Consider the following 20,161-nt stretch of genomic DNA (forward strand, 5'->3'; position numbering starts at 1 on the left):
AAGAAAAAGTAGAAAAAAGAAAGTTAATGAAACAAGATGATAAAAAAATATATAAAATATATCTGTTTTAACAAGAATATGTAAATGAGTTACAATGCCCTATTCAAAAATCCTCAGATTGGGTCAAATAACAAAACCTAACTATTTGTTGCTTAACAAATACACCTTAATACAAATCAGCACAAAAATATAAAGAAAAGGTGAAGGAATATTATGTAAATGCTAAAAAATCATAAAGCATCACTACAATAGTACTATCACATAACATTGAATACCAGGCAAGTGCAAAAGAAACCATCATTTTATATTGGTAAAGGGTTCAATTTACAATGAAAATATAATTGTCTTGAACATTTATATGTCAAATAACACTGCATTAGCAAATGTAAAGCAAAAATTGTTAGAAATACAATGAGAAAGATGACAGAAATATGATTATATTCAGAAATGCTAATACATCTGTCTTTGACAGACAAAATAAATGAAAATATAGGATATAAAGGTGCTGATTAATCTATTTATTAAAACTGACAATATACGATTTTATAAAAGTGAACAATATTGCACAAACAGAAAATACACTTTCTTTTCCAAGACCTATAGTCTATTTACAATAATTTATCACATATTAGTATATAGATGAAATTTCAAAGTTCCAAAGCCAAAGTTTCACAAGCTGTATCTCTGAATATGATTTCATAAAATTTTAAATTAATAATGAAAGTTTAAAGAAAATCCCAGCCCCTTAGAAATTTAAAAATCACTCTACTAAACAATTGCTAAAGAGGAAATAGAAATCATAAATGTAGATAATTTTTAAATGAAGATGAGAAAACTATATATAAAAATTTATATGAAATACCCAAACAGTTCTCAGTAAAAGGAGTCCATAGTCTTAAATATTTCAGTGTGTAACAAGATGGGGAAAAATGAACTAATCTGTGAATTAAAATCTAGAAAAAGAACAATAGTATAACAGTATAAAAAAACTTTTTATATTTTAAAAATAAAAGGAATGAATAAACATAAAAGAGCATAAAAAATGGTAAAATGATAAAAAAAACCCTAAATACCCAGTACTCAGAATTGGTAAATAAACCCAAGAGCTGGTCTTTGAACACAGCAATAATGTAAACAAGCTTTAACATGTAACTTAGAAAGAAAGGGAGGATTCCGGGGAGATGAAGATGACAGTGGTAGGATCATTTTTGGATATAACCAAATCTCTACATAAAAACAGAGAAACTAGACAGCAAAACCAAAATCCATAGACAACATTTACAACAAAACTAGGTGACAGATGACTTCATCATATGAAGTTAAAATTTGGTCTTTTGTTTTTTTCATGGTGGTAGGTTGAATAATGGTCCCTAAAGATATCCATGTCCTAATCTCTGGAACCTGTGAATGTTACCTTACATGGCTAAAGGGACTTTGTGATTAAGTTAAGGATATTAAAATAGGAAGATTATGAGGAAGGCAGAGAAAAAGACACAGAAAAAGAGGGCAGTGTGACAAGTGAAGCAAGATGCTATACTGCTGGCTCTGAAGGGGCCATGAGCCAAGGAATGCTGGCTGCCACTAGAAAGTAGGAAAACGCAAGGAAATGGGTTCCCACCTAAAGCCTCGATTTCAGCCCAGTGTAGTTGATTTTCAGATTTATGACCTCTAGAACTGTAAGAAAATAAAAGTGCGTTGTATTAAGCCACCAAGTTTGTGGTAACTTGTTACAGCAGCAGTAGGAAGCCAATACACTTATGAAATCATCTTTGATAATAAAGCAAGTCAGGAGCAATTACAGGCGTACCTCAGAGATGATGTGGGTTTGGTTCCAGACCACCACAATAAAGTGAATGTAGCAGTAAATCGAATCACACAAATCTTCTGGTGCATGTAAAAGTTATGTTCACACTATACTGTAGTCCCAAGTGTACAACAGCATTGCATCTGAAAAAACAATGTACATACCTAATTTTAAAATACTTCATTGCTAAAAAATGCTAACCATCATCTGAGCTTTCAGTGAGTCATAGTAGTAACACCAAAGATAACTGATCACAGATACTATAATAAATATCATAATAATGAAAAAGTTTGAAATATCGTGCCCCCTCAAATTTCATATATTGAAACCTAATAGCTAATGTGTTGGTGTTAGGAGATGGGGCCTTTGAGAGGTAATTAGGCCCATGAGGGCAGAGCCTCCATGAATGGGATTAGTGCCTTTATAAAAGAGACCCGAGAGAGCTGCCTTGCCCCTTCTGCCATGTGAGGTTATAGCGAAAAGACAGCTGTCTATGAACAAGGAAGTGAATTCTCACCAGATACCAAATCTGCTGGCATTTTGATCTTGGACTTCCCAACTTCCAGAACTGTGAGAAATAAATTTCTGCTGTTTACAAGCTACCCAGTCTACGGTATTTTGTTATAGCAGCCTGAAAGAACTATGACAACCATAGTTGAAATATCATTTGAAATATTCAAATATCATTTCAACATTAATCAACATAAAGAAACTGTTAATGAAATATTTGAATTCTTTTTTTTCTAACTCTTTGAAATCCAGTGTGAAGTTTTCAATAACAGCACATCTCAGTTGGGACTAGCCACCCATCAAGTCCTCAACTGTCACCTGTGGCTAGAGGTTCTACCATATTGGACAGCACAGTTCTAACCTGTAGCTTACTTGTATACTCTTGAAAACTCTAGAAGTCAAATGTATCAAGATTTTTAAACAAAAAGATGAACTGGCTTCTTTAAAGCAGCATATTGAAAGTCTGGTTCACAGCAAAATGTGGGCCCTTTCACCAGGGCAAAAAACGTCCCCTGCTAGGTGGTGGGCTTTCAGGCCATGCCACCAGATTGTCCAAATCTGGGAGACCATGCTGATGTGTGGAGCTGTGCGACTGCAGTAGTCCTGACTTCAGGGATGATAAGGCAGGCTGCCCGGAACAAAAAGCAACTCCTAATTAGAGTGCCTTGGCTTAAAACCTCCACACTACTCACTTCTCTAGGGTAAGAGATTGCAAGAGGCTGTCACAAAGCAACTCTTACCCAACTCTAATATATTAAGCCATTATCAGCTAATAAGGCATTTGTTTAAATTTCCTCATCAGATCATGCATTCAGTTTTACAGAACAGAACATCATTGTATGACAATGTAGAGTTTGCAAGTATTTTTCTGTTGTTATCTTATATTTATCTAATATAATTATATATCATTGCACTGGGGAAAGGAAAAAGAAATCTGTAAGTTTTGATAGGAGCACCAGATCACTTTATATCACCTAATTCTAATTAAATGACAGAAACATAAACCATCATTAATATAAAACTTTTTCTCATATATTTATTGAGGTTTCCATATTAGGAGGAAGAAAATATTTCTTAGCTCATTAGCACGTGTTAACATAGTCATTAATAGATTCTTTTTTTTACAGCCTTGGTAACCAAAGAGAAGGTTAAAAATAGGTGAAATCTCATTTTAAGTAGTAATATTAAAGTTAAAATTCTCCTTCACAGAAAGTGGGCATTATTCACAGTCATTTTTGCTCTCATCAAGACTGTAGTTCTAAAGTATTTACTCTTGTGGAGCAGGTAAAAATGGAAATCTTTGCCTGCATGCTATATTAGTGAGCTAAAAACACCTGTTTTCTCTCTGTCACCATTTCTCCATCACCTATTATTGAAGCGCTTAGACATTTTGACAAGGGTGTTATTTCATTCTGAAACCTTACAAAAGGGAGGAACAATATTTCAAAAAATATGATGAAAATATCCAAGGCCATTAAGCTCCTCATTTCCTTTTTTTTTTTAAATGGTCAATTAACTTTTTTTTTTTTTGCACTGAATTTATTTCCTTTTGGTAGTTTGCTGTACACACAAAAAAATTTCAATGAGAAGAAATTCAAAGTCTCTCTCCCCCAAAATAAAATCTTTAAAAATCATATACTCCCCCCAGAGGCTTGATTTAAGTAAAACAGAATGGAATGTTCAAAATTCAGTGTAACAGTATCAATCATATAAGTCCTCTTTAATAAAAATTCTGTATGACAAATGTAGCATCTGCATTTTAGAAAGTCTAGCTGGTACAAGATAGTCACCATCTCTTGAAACAGTTATCACCACTTTCATAAATTGTCTCACTAATATCTGCACATTTCCTTTGGGGCTCAGTATATCTGGCTGCATTTGCACTACACAAACACACACAAATAATTCTTAATAGATGCCTTTTGAAAGGTCCTGTTGACTAAGGTCTGAGCAAGGAAATCCTGAGGGATTACCTAATGAGAGTAGCACATGAGAACAGATAGACATGGAGGGTTTAGGACTAGCAATCTGCAGGAAAACCATGCCAGAAATGGGAATGCTTTTTGTTAAATGGGAAGCAAAGCAGATAGGCCATGCATCCCCAAAGTTAAATTTGAGTGGGTTGCCAAAATGGTGTAAATAGAAAGACAAAGAAATGAGCAGGTATCAAAACAGAACAAAATGAGATAAGATCAAGAATCAGGTGAGTTAATAATAGCCAGTATGGGAACTAACCTGGTGAGCATTGTGTCCTTCAGGTATGACCTATCACTGGGTCGGATAAGAGCATATTTTTAGAGCAGCATTTTCCAAACTTTAATGTGTGTAGGTTTCCGTGGGAAACTTGTTAAAATGATCTGAGGCCAGGTAGAGATTCTGTATTTCCAACAAACTCCCAAGTGATGTTGATGCTGCTGGTCTAATGGCCGAATTCTGAGTAGCGAGTAGCAAGGACAGAATCTTGTCATATGTCAATAATGACTGCAGTAGTAACATTTTCCACCTTTGTTTTACATAATCCTATTTTTTAGAAGCGATTTCTTCTAAAAAAAACTTTTTAATCAATGCTCTTTAGGAATCATACTTGGGTAAAGAATGGGACAAGACTGGATTTGGACAAGGGCCAGGATCTGCCAGGCAAGAAATACTCTGTGTCCTCAAGGAAATCAGGATCTATAGAAAAAGTAGAAGGACCTCTTTAAACTCATTATTTAGAGAGTGATCTAGGGTGCATGTAGCGACATAAAAATGGCCAAAGCCTGCATGAACCTTGAAAACAACATAAAGAGATTCAGCTCTTTAAAGTGACTTGGCTCTGAGTTTCTGCTTAACAGCAACTCCAAGAAGAAAGTAAAACAAGAACAAAAAAATTCCAGGGGCTATCCTCAAAACAAACCTGTGTAGTAGGTAACTCCATTTTACAGAAGAGAGACAGGGTTTCAGAGAGATTAAGTGATCTGCCACAGGTCATTCTCCTAGTAAGAAATAAACTAGCATCCCAAACCAAGGTTGGTTAGAATATTTCATAATAAAAAGGTTTTTAAAAATTAAAAGACTAATTCTAAAGCCAAAATACAATTAAAAATGATCATTATCATATCTTCCCAAGCTACTTCATAAGGTGTTTATGAAGCTCCAATGAAATGATTCAACATTTGAAAGGGCTTGGAAAATATCTGTAGCAAAACAAGAAAGAAAAACAGAAAGACAGAAAGAAGCTGGCAAACAAAGGTACTTTGTAAACTATAGAGGATGAGTTCAGTTGTTGATGTGATTTATCATTATTAGGTCCCAAGATTGCGGAGCCAAGTCAAGGCTGCAAACATAAATCAATGCTTCGTCCAGCTTCAGGAGATAAAAGAACCTCTTTGAACTCTAAACTTCAACTTCTCTTGGCCTTGGTATCACCCTGTGGTAATTTATATAAATGAAGCCTAATTGCGAGGAAGATTATTTCTCTTTCCCCAAGGAAATACCAATGGCATTCTACACCCCACACCATTCTCTCCCTCTCTCTCTCTCTCTCTCTCACACACACACACACACACACACTAAGATATAAGACTTAACTTCTTCTTATGAAAGCAATAAAAACTGAGATCCAGAGAATAGTGATAAGCCCAAGGTCAATAGAAGACAACAGAAGAATCAACATTTTAACCAACCATTTGACTCCATACTGCCTCTTCTCTGAAGAGGAACTGGGAGCAGGATGGACTACACCTTCCTTCATGGAAATTCACTGTTTTTCATTCATTCATAATTCAACACGTTCGTCAGAGCTAGACACTGTGTGAGTGCATAGTGCACTGTAAGACATAGTCTACCCTCATAAGTGTTTCTTTGTGCCGGGCACTGCCCTAGCCACTTTGGGAATACAACTATAAGTCAGACTCAGTTCCTACCCTCAAGGAGCTACCACCTAATGGGGAAGGCAAACATGTAAACAACTAAATTTAAATTTACATAGAGATGTGGGATCCTGAAGAATGGATAAAATTTTGATAGGAAAGAACAAGAGCAAAGGGACAAATTGCAGATGGTTTTTGCTTGCCCTTTTAGTGAGTTTAGAATTGATCTTGTAAGCAACGGAGAACTACTAAAAGTTATTGAGCATGGGAATGCAACAATGAATGTAGACTTTAGGAATGCTGCATTGAAGAGAGGGGAGGAGAGATAGCAGGGAGGGAAACCCATCAGGAAGGAGGTAAATATAGTGTCCAGATTTAGGGTCCCAGCATATAGGGCCTCACTGCTACAGAAAGTGGTGAAGAAGTAGTACCTGGATCTGGAAATCTTTCATTGGGAGGTACATGGTTGGGAGGAGGACTCAAAGAAGACCAGGATTTGTGTTTGTTTTGGGGGAAAGTAGCAATTCTACCAACAAGATAGATCTGAGGAAAAAGACAATGGGTTTGATGAAACATATGACTCTGGTGCAGACTCCTGGAAATACTATAACTGGCTTGCTGTTCTAGTGTCATGAATAATTGTCATCATTCATCTCATTCAGCATTTAAGAGCGCACACATGCAGCTATCTCCTCAAAGTAGAATCAAGCTTCCCATTCATTCTTGGGAGCCCTCTATGACTCTTTGGGCCATGATTTTTGTTTTGTGGAAATCTCTGCTCTGAATTGGACTGATTTCCTAGAAACAACACTAAAACCAGAAGCTAGTTCTAATTTCCTCACCCTAGCTTCATCTGTCTACATCCAAAGCTCCAAAGCCTACCTTAAAAACTTTAACAAAGGCAATTCCAAGTCTCTCTAGTAAAGGATCCTGGGCCTTGGTTGATGGGCTTCCACAGCTTGAATTTTGCATCAGAATCCTCCCAGCATGGTTTAAGCTCATTCCCTCTTCACAAGACTTCAATGAAGACAGCTGATCCTGATCCACCCCTTAATGACTAATCAAACCTAACATTATTTTTGAGGGAAGGTCTGACCTGCTCCTTGTATTCATCTCTTCATCAGCATTCAACATATCTGAGCACTTCCTATGTATCAGGGTCTGTGCCAGAGACGAGGACTGATACAGAGAATCACGCATGATTCCTGTTTGAGTACCTTAGTTTCTAATATGAAAATAATGCAGTAAAATAACTACAAGAACAGGGAGAAAACACTCAGAGACAGATGAGAAAATTGTTAAGTGCTAAAAATTTTAAAAAGAAAGAGATTACTTTCATATGAGGGACAAGGAGGCTCATGAGAGGCTTTGTGGATAAAGTAGCACTTAGCTGGGCATGGAAATAAAAGCCTGTAGACGTGTGGACTTGGAGAGGAGCAAAAATGGTCAATCCTTTGAGCCAAAAGACAAGACTCAAGACCAGTTTGGCTGAGGGAGTTTGAGGGCAAGGTGAAGCCAATGAAAGGTGATATATTTAGAGGATCTTCCCTACAGGGAGGAAGTAGTTTGTATTGATACTCGGTGTAGGTTCTGTGCTAACCCATGAGCCTTTTTCCATCTATGGTCAGTCAAATGAACCTGGATTCAGAAGAAAAATACATAAAGATGTTAATTTAGCCTCAGAAGGGGAAGTTTCTACCAAAAAGGTGGGGGGTCGCTGGAAACGGTGAGGGAGGACAAGGGTAGGAGGTTTGCTCTTACCTCAAGAGTGGTACCATGGCAGGGGCCCTAAGGTTTTACTTACATAGCTACACCAAGAGAGTGTTTGGATGAAATATCATGTTTTAGAATGAAGTCTTTCTTAAATGTTAGACTATGTAGCAACACATAGGAAGAATGTCAGTGCACTCAATCAAATAGGGAAACAAGCAAATCTCCTTAAATAGTGAATGTCAGGAAATGGTCATTATCCCTCACTCTTGCCAGGCTGAGTAATGTGCCTGTAAGTTTTACCCAATAACATCCTCAATGAGAAAAAACACAGAACAATAAAATTAGTGAAAGGTCTAGCAACCAAATTAAAGACTCACAGGGGAAAAAAGTCCCCAAAATAAATGTGTTGGAAAACCCACTTTGCTAATCATGCCAAGAACTAAGTCCCACTTGAACTACTGGGGCTTATGTGTGAATCCTCTTTAATGCCATTTTCAAGAGAGTGCACCTAGCAAATACAAGTTTCCCAGGGAGAATCACAATTGTGCAATGGCATTTTTGTTTGTTTAATAAAATGCCTTTTTGTATCTCCTTTATTTGCAGAAGGGGTTTCTTTTTGTTGAGATACTAGATCCTTTCTCAACCTCATGCAACACTGTAGGTACAAAGGGGGAAAGAAAACATTTATCTGGGGACAAAATTAAGAATAGAAAGCTAGTATCTTGAATAGGTAAGATTGATGGTGAATATTTTAAAACACAGCATAGCTTATTAAGAAATATGGATCGGGCTTCCCTGGTGGCGCAGTGGTTGAGAGTCTGCCTGCCAATGCAGGGGACACGGGTTCGAGCCCTGGTCCGGGGGGATCCCACATGCCGCGGACCAACTGGGCCCGTGAGCCACAGCTACTGAGCCTGCGCGTCTGGAGCCTGTTCTCCGCAACAAGAGAGGCCGCGATAGTGAAAGGCCCGCGCACCGTGATGAAAGTGGCCCCCGCTCGCCGCAACTGGAGAAAGCCCTCGCACAGAAACGAAGACCCAACAGAGCCAAAAATAAATAAATAAATAAATAATTAAAAAAAAAAAAAAAAAAGAAATATGGATCAAGGATTCTTTTAAAAGTAAATCACTTTCAGAAAACTAAACATGGTTGCTATAAAAACAGAGCTGCATTTTCATTCAGCAAATAGACCATTTCTGACAAAGTGATCCTATCTGTAAAATACTGGTGATCCCCACTGGAATCAACACAGCTAAATAGGGGTGGTCCAAGTTATTCCTCCCCAGTAGCAGCAAGGCAAGTTGAGCCAGTAGGACTTTTCTTTGCCCTATTTCCCACTAATTCAACTTCTCTAATGAAGAAAGATAGTCAAGGCAACAAGTATCTTATGTGGAGGAAGGCACTGAACAAGGGTATACAAGATCATACAAGCTTGTAAACATTGGCATCTGCCTTTCTGTAAGGAAATGGAGACAGAAAATAAAGCCTTTTAATCACATGTACTGGCTAAAATGAAAAAGAGAAGAGAAACAGAATAAAGGTAATCAGCTCCCACAAAGGATCACTACATATATTTTTGTTTGAAAGTACTAGAAAAGTGTGATCATCAGCAACTAGTATGAGTTCCATAAAAGTTCTGAAGCCATGTTTAAAATGCTAGCACATGCATATCTATCACACACACTCACACACACACACACACACACACACACACACACGCGCGGCAATTTGGCACTTTGAATGCCTATGATATGTTCATCCTACCCTTCTCCCTAGTAATTGGGCCTATGTAATCAGCAAAACCATAGCTATCAATTCAAAAATATAACTAGGTGAAGAAGGAGTCTCAAAAAAATTAAAAGGATGTCTTGATTCCTTAAAACTTTTATTCATAGATAACTACCTCTTACTTTCTGCACACACTTGTGACTCCAATGAATTGTACTAGCAGTGGCGAGTGGCCACTTTCTCTGCTCTCTGAGGCCACCCTGCAGCTGCCTTTACTTCCCTCTGTTCATTTTGAACAATTAGAAGAGCCATTGTATTTCAAGCTACTCAGAATGAAAACCCTCCAGCTCTGCAGAAACTATAAAACCAAGTCACATAAAGAAATTTGCTGGCTTGCCTGGCTCTAGGAAGTAGAGATCTACTAACCACTTCATCAACAAAGCATAGTGCCATCCCTGCTGTCCTTTCCTGAACTGCACGCTGAATGCCAGTCTCACTTTTGTGGTACTATGGGAAAGAAAGATGAAATCATCAAGAGTTCCTGAGCATCCACTGAGACATTGCTGAGACCTTATCTTTACCTTACGTGGCATTTTCTCACCTCTGTAGCAAGTATCCTTTTGATTAAAAGTACTACATCTTCCTTGGTTTACATAATTACTTTGGAATTTTTTTTGATATTGCAAACCCCAAAAGAGCAAAAGTCAGGCTAGGTGGTCTCAGGGGAGGACAAATTTGTCAAATGCTATGGCTAGGATTTACTCCCTTAGCAGCCAGGAAAGAGTTAGAAGATGGCAACTGTACTTTGAGCAGAGTCCCCTCTGTGGAACACAGCTAGCATATAAGTTCACCAAGAACAAGACACAGAAAATCTCACCTACTTTTTTGATACAGAAGAAGACCACAGATATAAAATATTATATCTCAACCAGTATTATATCTGACCAAGTGTCTCATAATATACTTATATATCGGAAGAAGAAATACAGATTGAATGATCATATAGTTGCCCAATGAGTCTTGTTTAGTGTACTAAGGTCAACCAGAAGAGATAGCTCCATTGGTGTAAAAGATTGTTTAACTAGCTTCAACTCCTAACAGTTCTCTCAGACCCTAAAAACGTGGTACCAACCTGGAGGGATGTTTATAGAATCACTATGTATTGTCTTTCAAGGTTAGTATATTAGTTACACATTTTCTGTGCATGTGTATGGAAATATTTGAGTACCTGACCTGTCATTTTCCCCTGAGAATTTCTGCACTGTCTCCCACTGGCTTCTTCTAGGTCCCACCTACTAGAATCTGTGTTGCTCTTACATTTAGCATTTTTATTCTCCTCTACAATATTTAGTTAAAATCCCTCTTGGTAGGTAAGTCTCCCACAAAAAAAACACTATGTCTTCCATGTCTTTATAAGAGGTACTTTGTAATATTAGTTTGAACCACTTTTGAAAATCAAAAGAAATGGTCAAATATCAGCAATTTCGTATAGTTCTACATAGGAAACCAAATCCAAATGTCTTCTGCTGAAAATTCATTGGAATTCATCACAATCTGTGGGAGGGGGCACTGTAATTTATAGAAATCTGTGAAGATGATAAAGGCAAGCATTTGAAGAAGTAGATATTACCACTAATGTCAGCTCAGAAAAAACATTAATTGGACAAATTTCAATGAGCTTCAAGCACATTTTTCTCCTTCTCTCTACAACTCTATTCCTGAAGATGAAAATTTTCTCTTTCTGCTTGATACCATGAAGGTCACTACTTCCAGCAAACTTAAGAATTTACCATGCTGTACTCTAATGTTGATGATTTTCACTGTTCTCAATTTTTAAGGCTTCCTATAAACAAGGGAAAACAAAGAAATACCCTCTTCCTTAGAATTCAACAGCTAGAAATTCCATTTAGAGCAAAATTGAAAACATATAAAAGGGAATTTAATCATTCCATTTTAAATTCTTAATAGAAACATTTTACACAAAATATATCAAGTAAAATTATAAATGAAATTATGCATAAAATATTTTATATTTGTAAACAAAAGTAACTTTGTAATCTGGAAAGAGTATTTATCTAGTCCATTTTCTAAAATATAACTGCTTTTTTTCAAAGTAAAGTATTTTTGTAATTAAAAAATATATATTTATCTTATGTATAGATTCAAGGTGTTACAAATATTCCATCTCACAAACCTGAATTATAGTTCATAATAATCCTTCAATGAGTTCCCAAAAGATGGACCTGAATTATTATAGAATGTGCCTTGCCATTAAGTATTTCAAATATAATTTTCCCTCAAATTTTTAATAAAGAGAAAATTATGACCAGATGGAATAAAATGTAAATGTCTAAAATGCTAACCTATTTATAATATATGACCAACTAAAAAAATGGGAAAGGGGAACTGAGAATATGTTGCCGAAAAGAAAAATGACTAAAGGGAGATTTTGATAATTTTTACTAAATTTCTGAATTTGATAATTTTTGTTGTTTCTTAACATCGAAAAAAATATGAAAGCATAATTTAATGAATCTGTAGAACACTTAGGAATGAAGAGATGGGAGGAAGGTGAATGGATATCTATTTTATTCTTTTATATCTAAGAATCCATGACTTAAGCAGAACAGTTCATCGTGAAACAAAAAATGAATGTGAAAATAGTTGAAATTACTAGTGTTAAGCTACAATGATATATATTTTAGGCAGGTGTTATTTCATCTTGCCTAGTTCTGTAAAATTCTCTCATAAAAGTCCCTGACTCTCACCAAAACAGTCAGGACATGATGGAAGAACTCTTTTTTTGAGTTTGTGACTCATATAGTTAAAACTTCACTTGAAGTATCAGAGTTTCAGTTTAAGTTCCTTTTATTTTCTCCTCTGAGGATGTAGAAAGTTAGAAGTTATCCAGACATTTCAGGTAGAAGAAATAGATGTGGAATAAAATAATCAGCATTAGCTATGGGTAGAAATAGAAATTACCATGTAAATTATTTATCTGCCTGGTTGACTCCACACTTAACTAAGCAAGCCAATTCTAGGCAAGACACAATGCTACATGATTCTGAGAATTTACAAAAACAGGCATTTCTCTATTTGTCTATTTTATTTTCGCCTCATTTCACAATGTAAACACAGAGAAATACTTACAATAGAATTGAAAAATATAAATTAAAAATAAAACAACAGGACAAAATAAAATACAAATAAGAGCTATAGGCCAGGAAAAAACAAGCTCAGATAGGCAATCACGATGCCCTCCCACACTGTGGACTATAAAGTTCACTCTAATCTTCTGGAATGCCACGCAAAAGGGAAGCATTATTTTTATTATTCATGATGCTAAAATGTAGCTATCTTTTTTTATCACTTACCTCTAAAATAAATATCTCTAAATGCGGTTGAGGAATGTGATGTAATGCCCTAAACCATGGTGCTAGCTACTTTCCAGTTCTTCCTCCACCCCAAATTCACTCTCTGCCTTTCTCTCTGTTCTGTACTGCAGGACACTGTCCCTCCCAGGCTCCTTGCTGGTTGGCTTCAGGTTGGGTTTGGCTGGAGACTGGAGGTCAGGAGAAGAGAGAGGTTAGAGATTCCTTCCCTGCTCTCCTCTCTGCTTTGGCCATGTTTCTGTTAGAGGCTGCATTCCTTCAGGACCACAGCTATGTTGGGCGGCACTTCTCACAACTCCAATAACCCTTCAGTGCAAAATGGTAACAGCTTCCCACTTTGCTAACCTCTGGCACCTCAACATTTTTTGTTAGTTCTCTTAACTCTACTCACACTTGTTGTCCTTGAAGACTTCCTTTGAAAGAATGGTGTGGCTTTCCTACCAGGACCCTGATTGATACAGATGAATTCCTACAGCAATGCCTTATTTCAAAAGCTTACTTCTCAAAAGAAAAGTCAGAGCATAACAATAGTCCTCAGCCACATCCCAATAAAAACACCTCTGTAAGAGGTGAGAAATATTGTTCAAGTATACAGAAACAGTCTAGAACAGTGCTATCCAATAGAACTTTCTGAAATGATGAAAATGTTTCATATATGTGTTGCCCAATATAGTAGCCATTAACTATATGTAGCTGTTGAGCTCCTGAAATGTGGGTAATGAGACTAAGAAACTGAATTTTTTATTTTATTTCAGTTAAATTAATTTATACTTAAATAGCTACATGTGACTAGTGGCTACACTACTGTACAGCACAAGTCTACATTAATCCAAGGACAAAACCTAGAGACTATCCGAATTTATGGTACAAAAATAAGTATAGTCCCTGCTGATAAAAGCCTATAGTCACAGAGTGTTAAGAGAAGGCCAGTAATTACTATAATATAAGGAAAATTGTGGGAAGTACAATAAAAAGGACACAAAGTCAAAAAGAGGAAAAATTCATACCAAATCACAGGTATTAAGGAAATCTTCACAGAGGATTTTGAATTTAAGATGAGCCTGGACAATTGAATAGATTTTGTATTAGTTTTCTATTTCTGCTAACAAACTATCACATGCTTAGAGGCTTAAAAGCAACACAAATTTATTATCTTACAGTTTTGTAGGTTAGAAGACCAACATGGCTCTCCCTGGGCTAAAATCAAGGTGTGAGCAGGACTCCATTCCTTTCTGGAGGCTGTAGGGGAAAATCCACTTCCTTGTCTTTCCAGCTTTTAGAGACCACCCTCATGGCCCTCTTCATCCATCTGCAAAGCCAGCAATATAGTATCTCTTTTTATATTCCTTTGACCACAACTAGAAAAGGTTCTCTGTGATTACATCAGCTTACCCGGCTTATCTAGGATTAATCTCTCCATCTCAAGATCTTTCACTTAATCACATCTGCAAAGTCCCTTTTGCCATGTAAGGTAACATAGTAACAGGTTCCAGAGATTAGGATGTGGACGTTGCTGGGGGCCCGTCTTCTGCCCACCAAAGATTGCCCACAGCAAGAGGTTGCAGATGAAATGAAAAGGGTTCCAGGAGGAGGGACAGGCCAAGAGCAAGACAGACCAATAGGGATTGACAGGACGATCACTACAATCTGTTAACCAGCTCACCCAGTTAGCCTGTGTTCTCTATTTCGTCTCTAAGACATATTGTAACATAGGCTGACTACTCGGGGCTGATAGGCTACTCTAGGACACCTGCCTACATGTACTTCCACCAGATGAACTGTATGCGTACGAAGAGCCAGCTGGGTTTTTTTTGCCAAACCTATTTAGGCCAGTTGCATTCGTCATTGTAATACATAATTTAATTAAATACTACATAAACCAATATGAATATGAAAAGAGAGCTGTTGTTTCCATGCAAATTAAATTGAATGCTTCGGAAAGACTTATTAAGGAACTAAAAACTTCTGCTAACAATTTTGGTGCTCAACGCTTTGGGAATCACATTCCTCTTACTGGGTATCTGATTTTAAATAGGGAATCTTTGTCACATTCTTCTTTCTCCACCTTGGGACATGATCTGGAGTCCTTGATTTCTGCCTTATAATGTTTAAGGCTCAGATTACTGGCTCTTTAGAGATTTGCCTTCACTCTCACTATCCATCATTCCCAAACCCAAGTTTCCTCCTCTTGGTTACAGTTTGCTTCCTCTGGAGAACCAGAGACTTCCAGGAGTATGGAGATTAAGAATAGGGAGCTGGATTTGGTAATTAGGGGATCATTACTGACCTTCAAGAGAATGACCTTATCAGCTGTTTCAGTGGACAACTGAGTAGCTGTCAGGATTGCCACATCAATGATCTCACGGGCATAAGGACCAGAAGAAGAACACAATGGCGTCTATTCCAATGGTACAACAACGATGACAAAAGCACTTGCACATCGCTGACAGTCTTTGTCTGCTGGTGTAGCCAGGACTTCGAGAGTGGAGGGCCTCCTCTCTGTCATTTATTATTGTGAAGTAGAGTATTACCAAGTGTACACTTTAAAAAAGCACCCAGCTAGACAGTTAGGGATAGCAATAAGTTTAAAAAGAAAAGAAATAAATTTGCAGCCCTAGGACTGAATTCAGAAGTGAGAAAGACACCTCCGCAAATCACTTCACCCTCATGCAAACAAAGCTGAGTACGCCCTGATTTATTTGCCTGTCCAGGGAAATGGCCAGATTTTTTCTAAAACTCTGGAGGGCAGTCTTTGTGCTCATGTTGCCTATGGACATGGCCTGGGAGACGAGCCTCTGACTCTGTTTTAGAGGCAGTTCTAATTCTCTTGGGCTGCTGGGGAACGGCAACAGAAAATGTTTTAGTACATATGAGCACATGCATATCTGAGTATGTGTACATATGCATCTATCTTATGTGTGTGCATGTGTTTATGCATGTGGACACATTAGCTGATGTAATGCAATAGATACCTAAAAACATTACATACAAAAAAAATCAAAATGGACTATTCCCTACCAAAATAATGCCAATAGAGTCAGGTAGATACATGTGTTTCGTTTTTGTTTTTTAAGTCCTGATATTGAACTGCATAATCTTTTATATTTTCATCCTAAGGTATTTCATAACATCTTGTAAAAAAATTGTTTCCTTCTGTTATTCAGTCTTACAAAGTTCTCACTGACTTTGCTACTATAGTCTGGAACAATTTAAACCTTTAGCATTCCAGTTCTCAAAGAGATCTCCCTATTGACCACACTGAAGGATGTATGGCATGGTACAAAGGGTCCTAAACAGTGAGCCAAAGGATGTGGGTTTAAGCCAGAACTCCACCCATTATGAATTTAGGCAGGACCTTTCATACCCCTGAGTCTATTTTCTCATCTGTAAAATGGGGCTAATAAACCCTTGACCAATCTTTCACACAGGAGTTTAAAAAGAGCAACTGGGAATGGGATTTGTAAACTTTGAAGTGCTAAGTAGAGGAATGAATAGGTATTACTACAACTACAATTGTTAAAGTAGGTCTCATGCCTGAGAAGCAGCTCCACTGATGAGTTCTCTGGTACGGTGAGACAGGAAGGAAATTATAGGATTCCAACACACACCTGTCCTGTGACTTCATTCATGGAATTCAGGGTGGAAATTTAAAATATTTCCCTGGATTTCCATTAGAATTACATTGGCTTCAAAGGAGGTAAAAGTCAAGATGTAACAAAAAATTTTATTCTAAATTGTTCTGAAGTGTGGGTTTTCAATCATCATGATTCCTTAAATTAGAATAGATCTGCAAAAATAGATACAGGCAAACATTTTTTCCCAAAATTTTTTCATGTAAGAGTATGCAGCCTGCTATGTAATGTCACACATTAAAATAACATTGGCATAGAATGAGAGTAAAACCCTTTCTCTGGAAATAAGCATATGTTATTAAAATTATATACCATTTGTAGCCAACTACTAGAAAAGAATCCACATTGCAGTGTTTAAGTTTAGGATCAACTTGGAGCACTGTGACATTGTGCAATAAGCACAGGACTAGGAGGCAAGAGATTTGAGTTCTACATCCAGATATCCTACTAATTAACCTACTGACTTGAGTAAAGCATTGGCTTCCATACGCCTTAATTCTCTCATGTGTAAAATACATTAACACCGCATGCCTACTTGCCTGTTTCATAGGGTTCTTACGGGGATCAAATGAAAGTATCTATGAAAATGTCTCTGTAAAACTATGAAATGGTGTACAGAAATAAAGAATTAAGAAAATGAGGTTTATACGAAAGTTCCTACAGCATAATATAGCCATTTACCACAGTTTATTGTATGTGTAACCCATAGAGATACATTGGTAATTCTGTTTTTCACACATTAACTTTAATAACAAGGTTATGAAAAAAATAATAACAAGGTTATGATAACCTTGACCTTAATAAATCAGCTAAAGGAGAGCTTAATAGGCTCTTCATTCACCATTGCTCTCTACAGTTTTTGAAGAGAGCTTACCATCCCCAAGTCATACAATCTTTAGGTGCTTTGGCAAAGTTGTATATAGAACAAGCCACAAAAATTGCTATTATGAAGTTAATAGCAAGAATGTGAACACCATTGAATATTTTAAAAATCCCATAAATGCAATGTATTTATAGAACAATAATTAAGAATACAATAGCAGACAATATAGAAAATGATGCCCTTGAAAAGTCAATGTGTCTACTGAATGCAGCAAAAGTAACTTGCAGAGAAAAAAGTCATGATGTTAATCATCTTTCTTTAAAAGTTAAAGAAAATCAGCTGAATATTTTAAAGGATAAAAGGCAACTCAAACCAAAAAAAAGGAAAGAAAAGAGAAAAATAAAATTAAATAGCCAAGTTGGAAAATTGAACAGAAATGTAATTGAAAAATAAAACCATGATCCTACTTGCTAAAAACAGATAGACCAACAGCAAGAAGTAAATCAAGAGTAAACTGCAAATAAATTAAATAGAAGTGAGAAAGAATATAAAATCAAAATACAAAATAGAGTGAATACACAGTTGTATGAAAATGAATTCTATGTAATGAATAATTTATTTTTACAAAATATTATAAACAAAAACTGAAAAACAAATTGGAGATAATATCAAAGAAAGCAGAGGGATTATATGAGTTCATAGATAAATTATATAAAATGATCAGGGAATAATATCAATTATTATAAACCACTTTTGAGCATAGCAAAAATGGTAAAACTATAAGTAAACTATGATCTTGGCTATAAAACCTGATAAAGATAGCAAAAAAAAAAAACCGCTATAAGCCAATTTCATTTATTAATATACATGTAAAAATGTTAAACAAAATATTAACAGAGAGAATTCAGCTATTTACTAAAAAATAATACACTATGAACAAGTGGGATTTGTCACAGAAATTTAAGGAATATTCAACATCAGAAAAATTACCAAAACAATATATCACATTAATAGTATAAACCAAAAAAAAGTACTTAAAATATATAAACAGTTCATGCAGCTCAATATTAAAAAAACAAACAACCCAATCCAAAAATGGGCAGAAGACCTAAATAGACATTTCTCCAAAGAAGACATACAGATGGCCAAGAAGCACATGAAAAGCTGCTCAACATCACTAATTATTAGAGAAATGCAAATCAAAAGTACAATGAGGTATCACCTCACACCAGTTAGAATGGGCATCATCAGAAAATCTACAAACAACAAATGCTGGAGAGGATGTGGAGAAAAGGGAACCCTGTTGCACTGTTAGTGGGAATGTAAACTGATACAGCCACTATGGAGAACAGTATGGAGGTTCCTTAAAAAACTAAAAATAGAATTACCATATGACCCAGCAATCCCACTACTGGGCATATACCCAGAGAAAACCATAATTCAAAAAGACACATGCACCCCAATGTTCATTGCAGCACTATTTACAATAGCCAGGTCAGGGAAGCAACCTAAATGCCCATTGACAGATGAATGGATAAAGAAGATGTGGTACATATATAAAATGGAATATTACTCAGCCATAAAAAGGAATGAAATTGAGTCATTTGATGAGACATGGATGGACCTAGAGACTGTCATACAGAGTGAAGTAAGTCAGAAAGAGAAAAATAAATATCGTATATTAACGCATATATGTGGAACCTAGAAAAATGATACAGATGAACCAGTTTGTAGGGCAGAAATAGAGACACAGATGTAGAGAACAAATGTATGGACACCAAGGGGGGAAAGTGGCAGGGGGGTGGTGGTGGTGGTATGAATTGGGAGATTGGGATTGACATATATACACTGATATGTATAAAATAGATAACTAATAAGAACTTGCTGTATAAAAATAAAATAAAATAAAATTCAAAAAAAAAATTAAATTAAATTAAAAAACAAAGCAAAACAAAAAAACCCATACTTAAACATATGCTCAAAGGGTTTTCAAAAAAAAAAAACCAGAATTTATTTACTTAAACAGAAAATACAGGAATAGAAAGATATTTCATTATAACCTCACAAAAATGCTATTAAATCCTTACTATGTGAAAAGATATTGAAAGGAGGATCTACTTAAACCCATGAACTAGCTTTCTACATAAAGGAGGAAAACATTAAATATGTTCTCATTAACAACAGAAACAAAGTGCAAATGCCCATTGTCATTGTTTACTAATTAATACTGCATTTCAGATTCTTACAAATGCAATGACACTTAAGGAAATAATTTTAGATTAGAGAGAAAAAAAGAAAATGTTAATTTCAGAAGTATCATTGTATACCAATATTTTAAAATCAGCTATAAAATTATCAAAGTTATTAAAAGAGTTTAGCAAAATAGTCAGTGATAACATAAATATATAAATCCATAGTATTGCTCTACACCATTTCCATATCATTAAAAGCAGTCAGAAATTAAAATTAAAAACAATTTATTCATTCCAACAATGAAAATATAAAATAGAGATGTTTTAAAGGAATGCAAAATTTATGCTAAATTGTGAATAGAAAAATAAATATCATAAATATCACAGAAATGAAAATCCTTCATAGGTTAATCTGTAAATTAGAACAACTTGAAAGTGAACTTCAACTATTCCTAATATAACTTGAAAAATATTTTTAAATTCATTTGCAATGGAATTCCTTTTTAAAATGGAATC

At 35.9% G+C, this 20,161-nt stretch overlaps 1 long non-coding RNA gene across 1 annotated transcript in view; it reads right to left on the reverse strand.

Moving 5' to 3' along the window:
* Positions 1-1,809: 1,809 nt before the first annotated feature.
* LOC130708466 (uncharacterized) overlaps positions 1,810-20,161 on the reverse strand; it is a 186,784-nt gene continuing 168,432 nt past the window's right edge. The window contains exon 3 of the long non-coding RNA XR_009008710.1: positions 1,810-1,947. This is a non-coding gene — a long non-coding RNA (uncharacterized LOC130708466). The remainder of the gene's footprint in view (positions 1,948-20,161) is intronic.

Source organism: Balaenoptera acutorostrata, chromosome 6 (genome assembly GCF_949987535.1).
Source record: "Balaenoptera acutorostrata chromosome 6, mBalAcu1.1, whole genome shotgun sequence".
Classification (NCBI taxonomy): Eukaryota; Metazoa; Chordata; class Mammalia; order Artiodactyla; family Balaenopteridae; genus Balaenoptera; species Balaenoptera acutorostrata.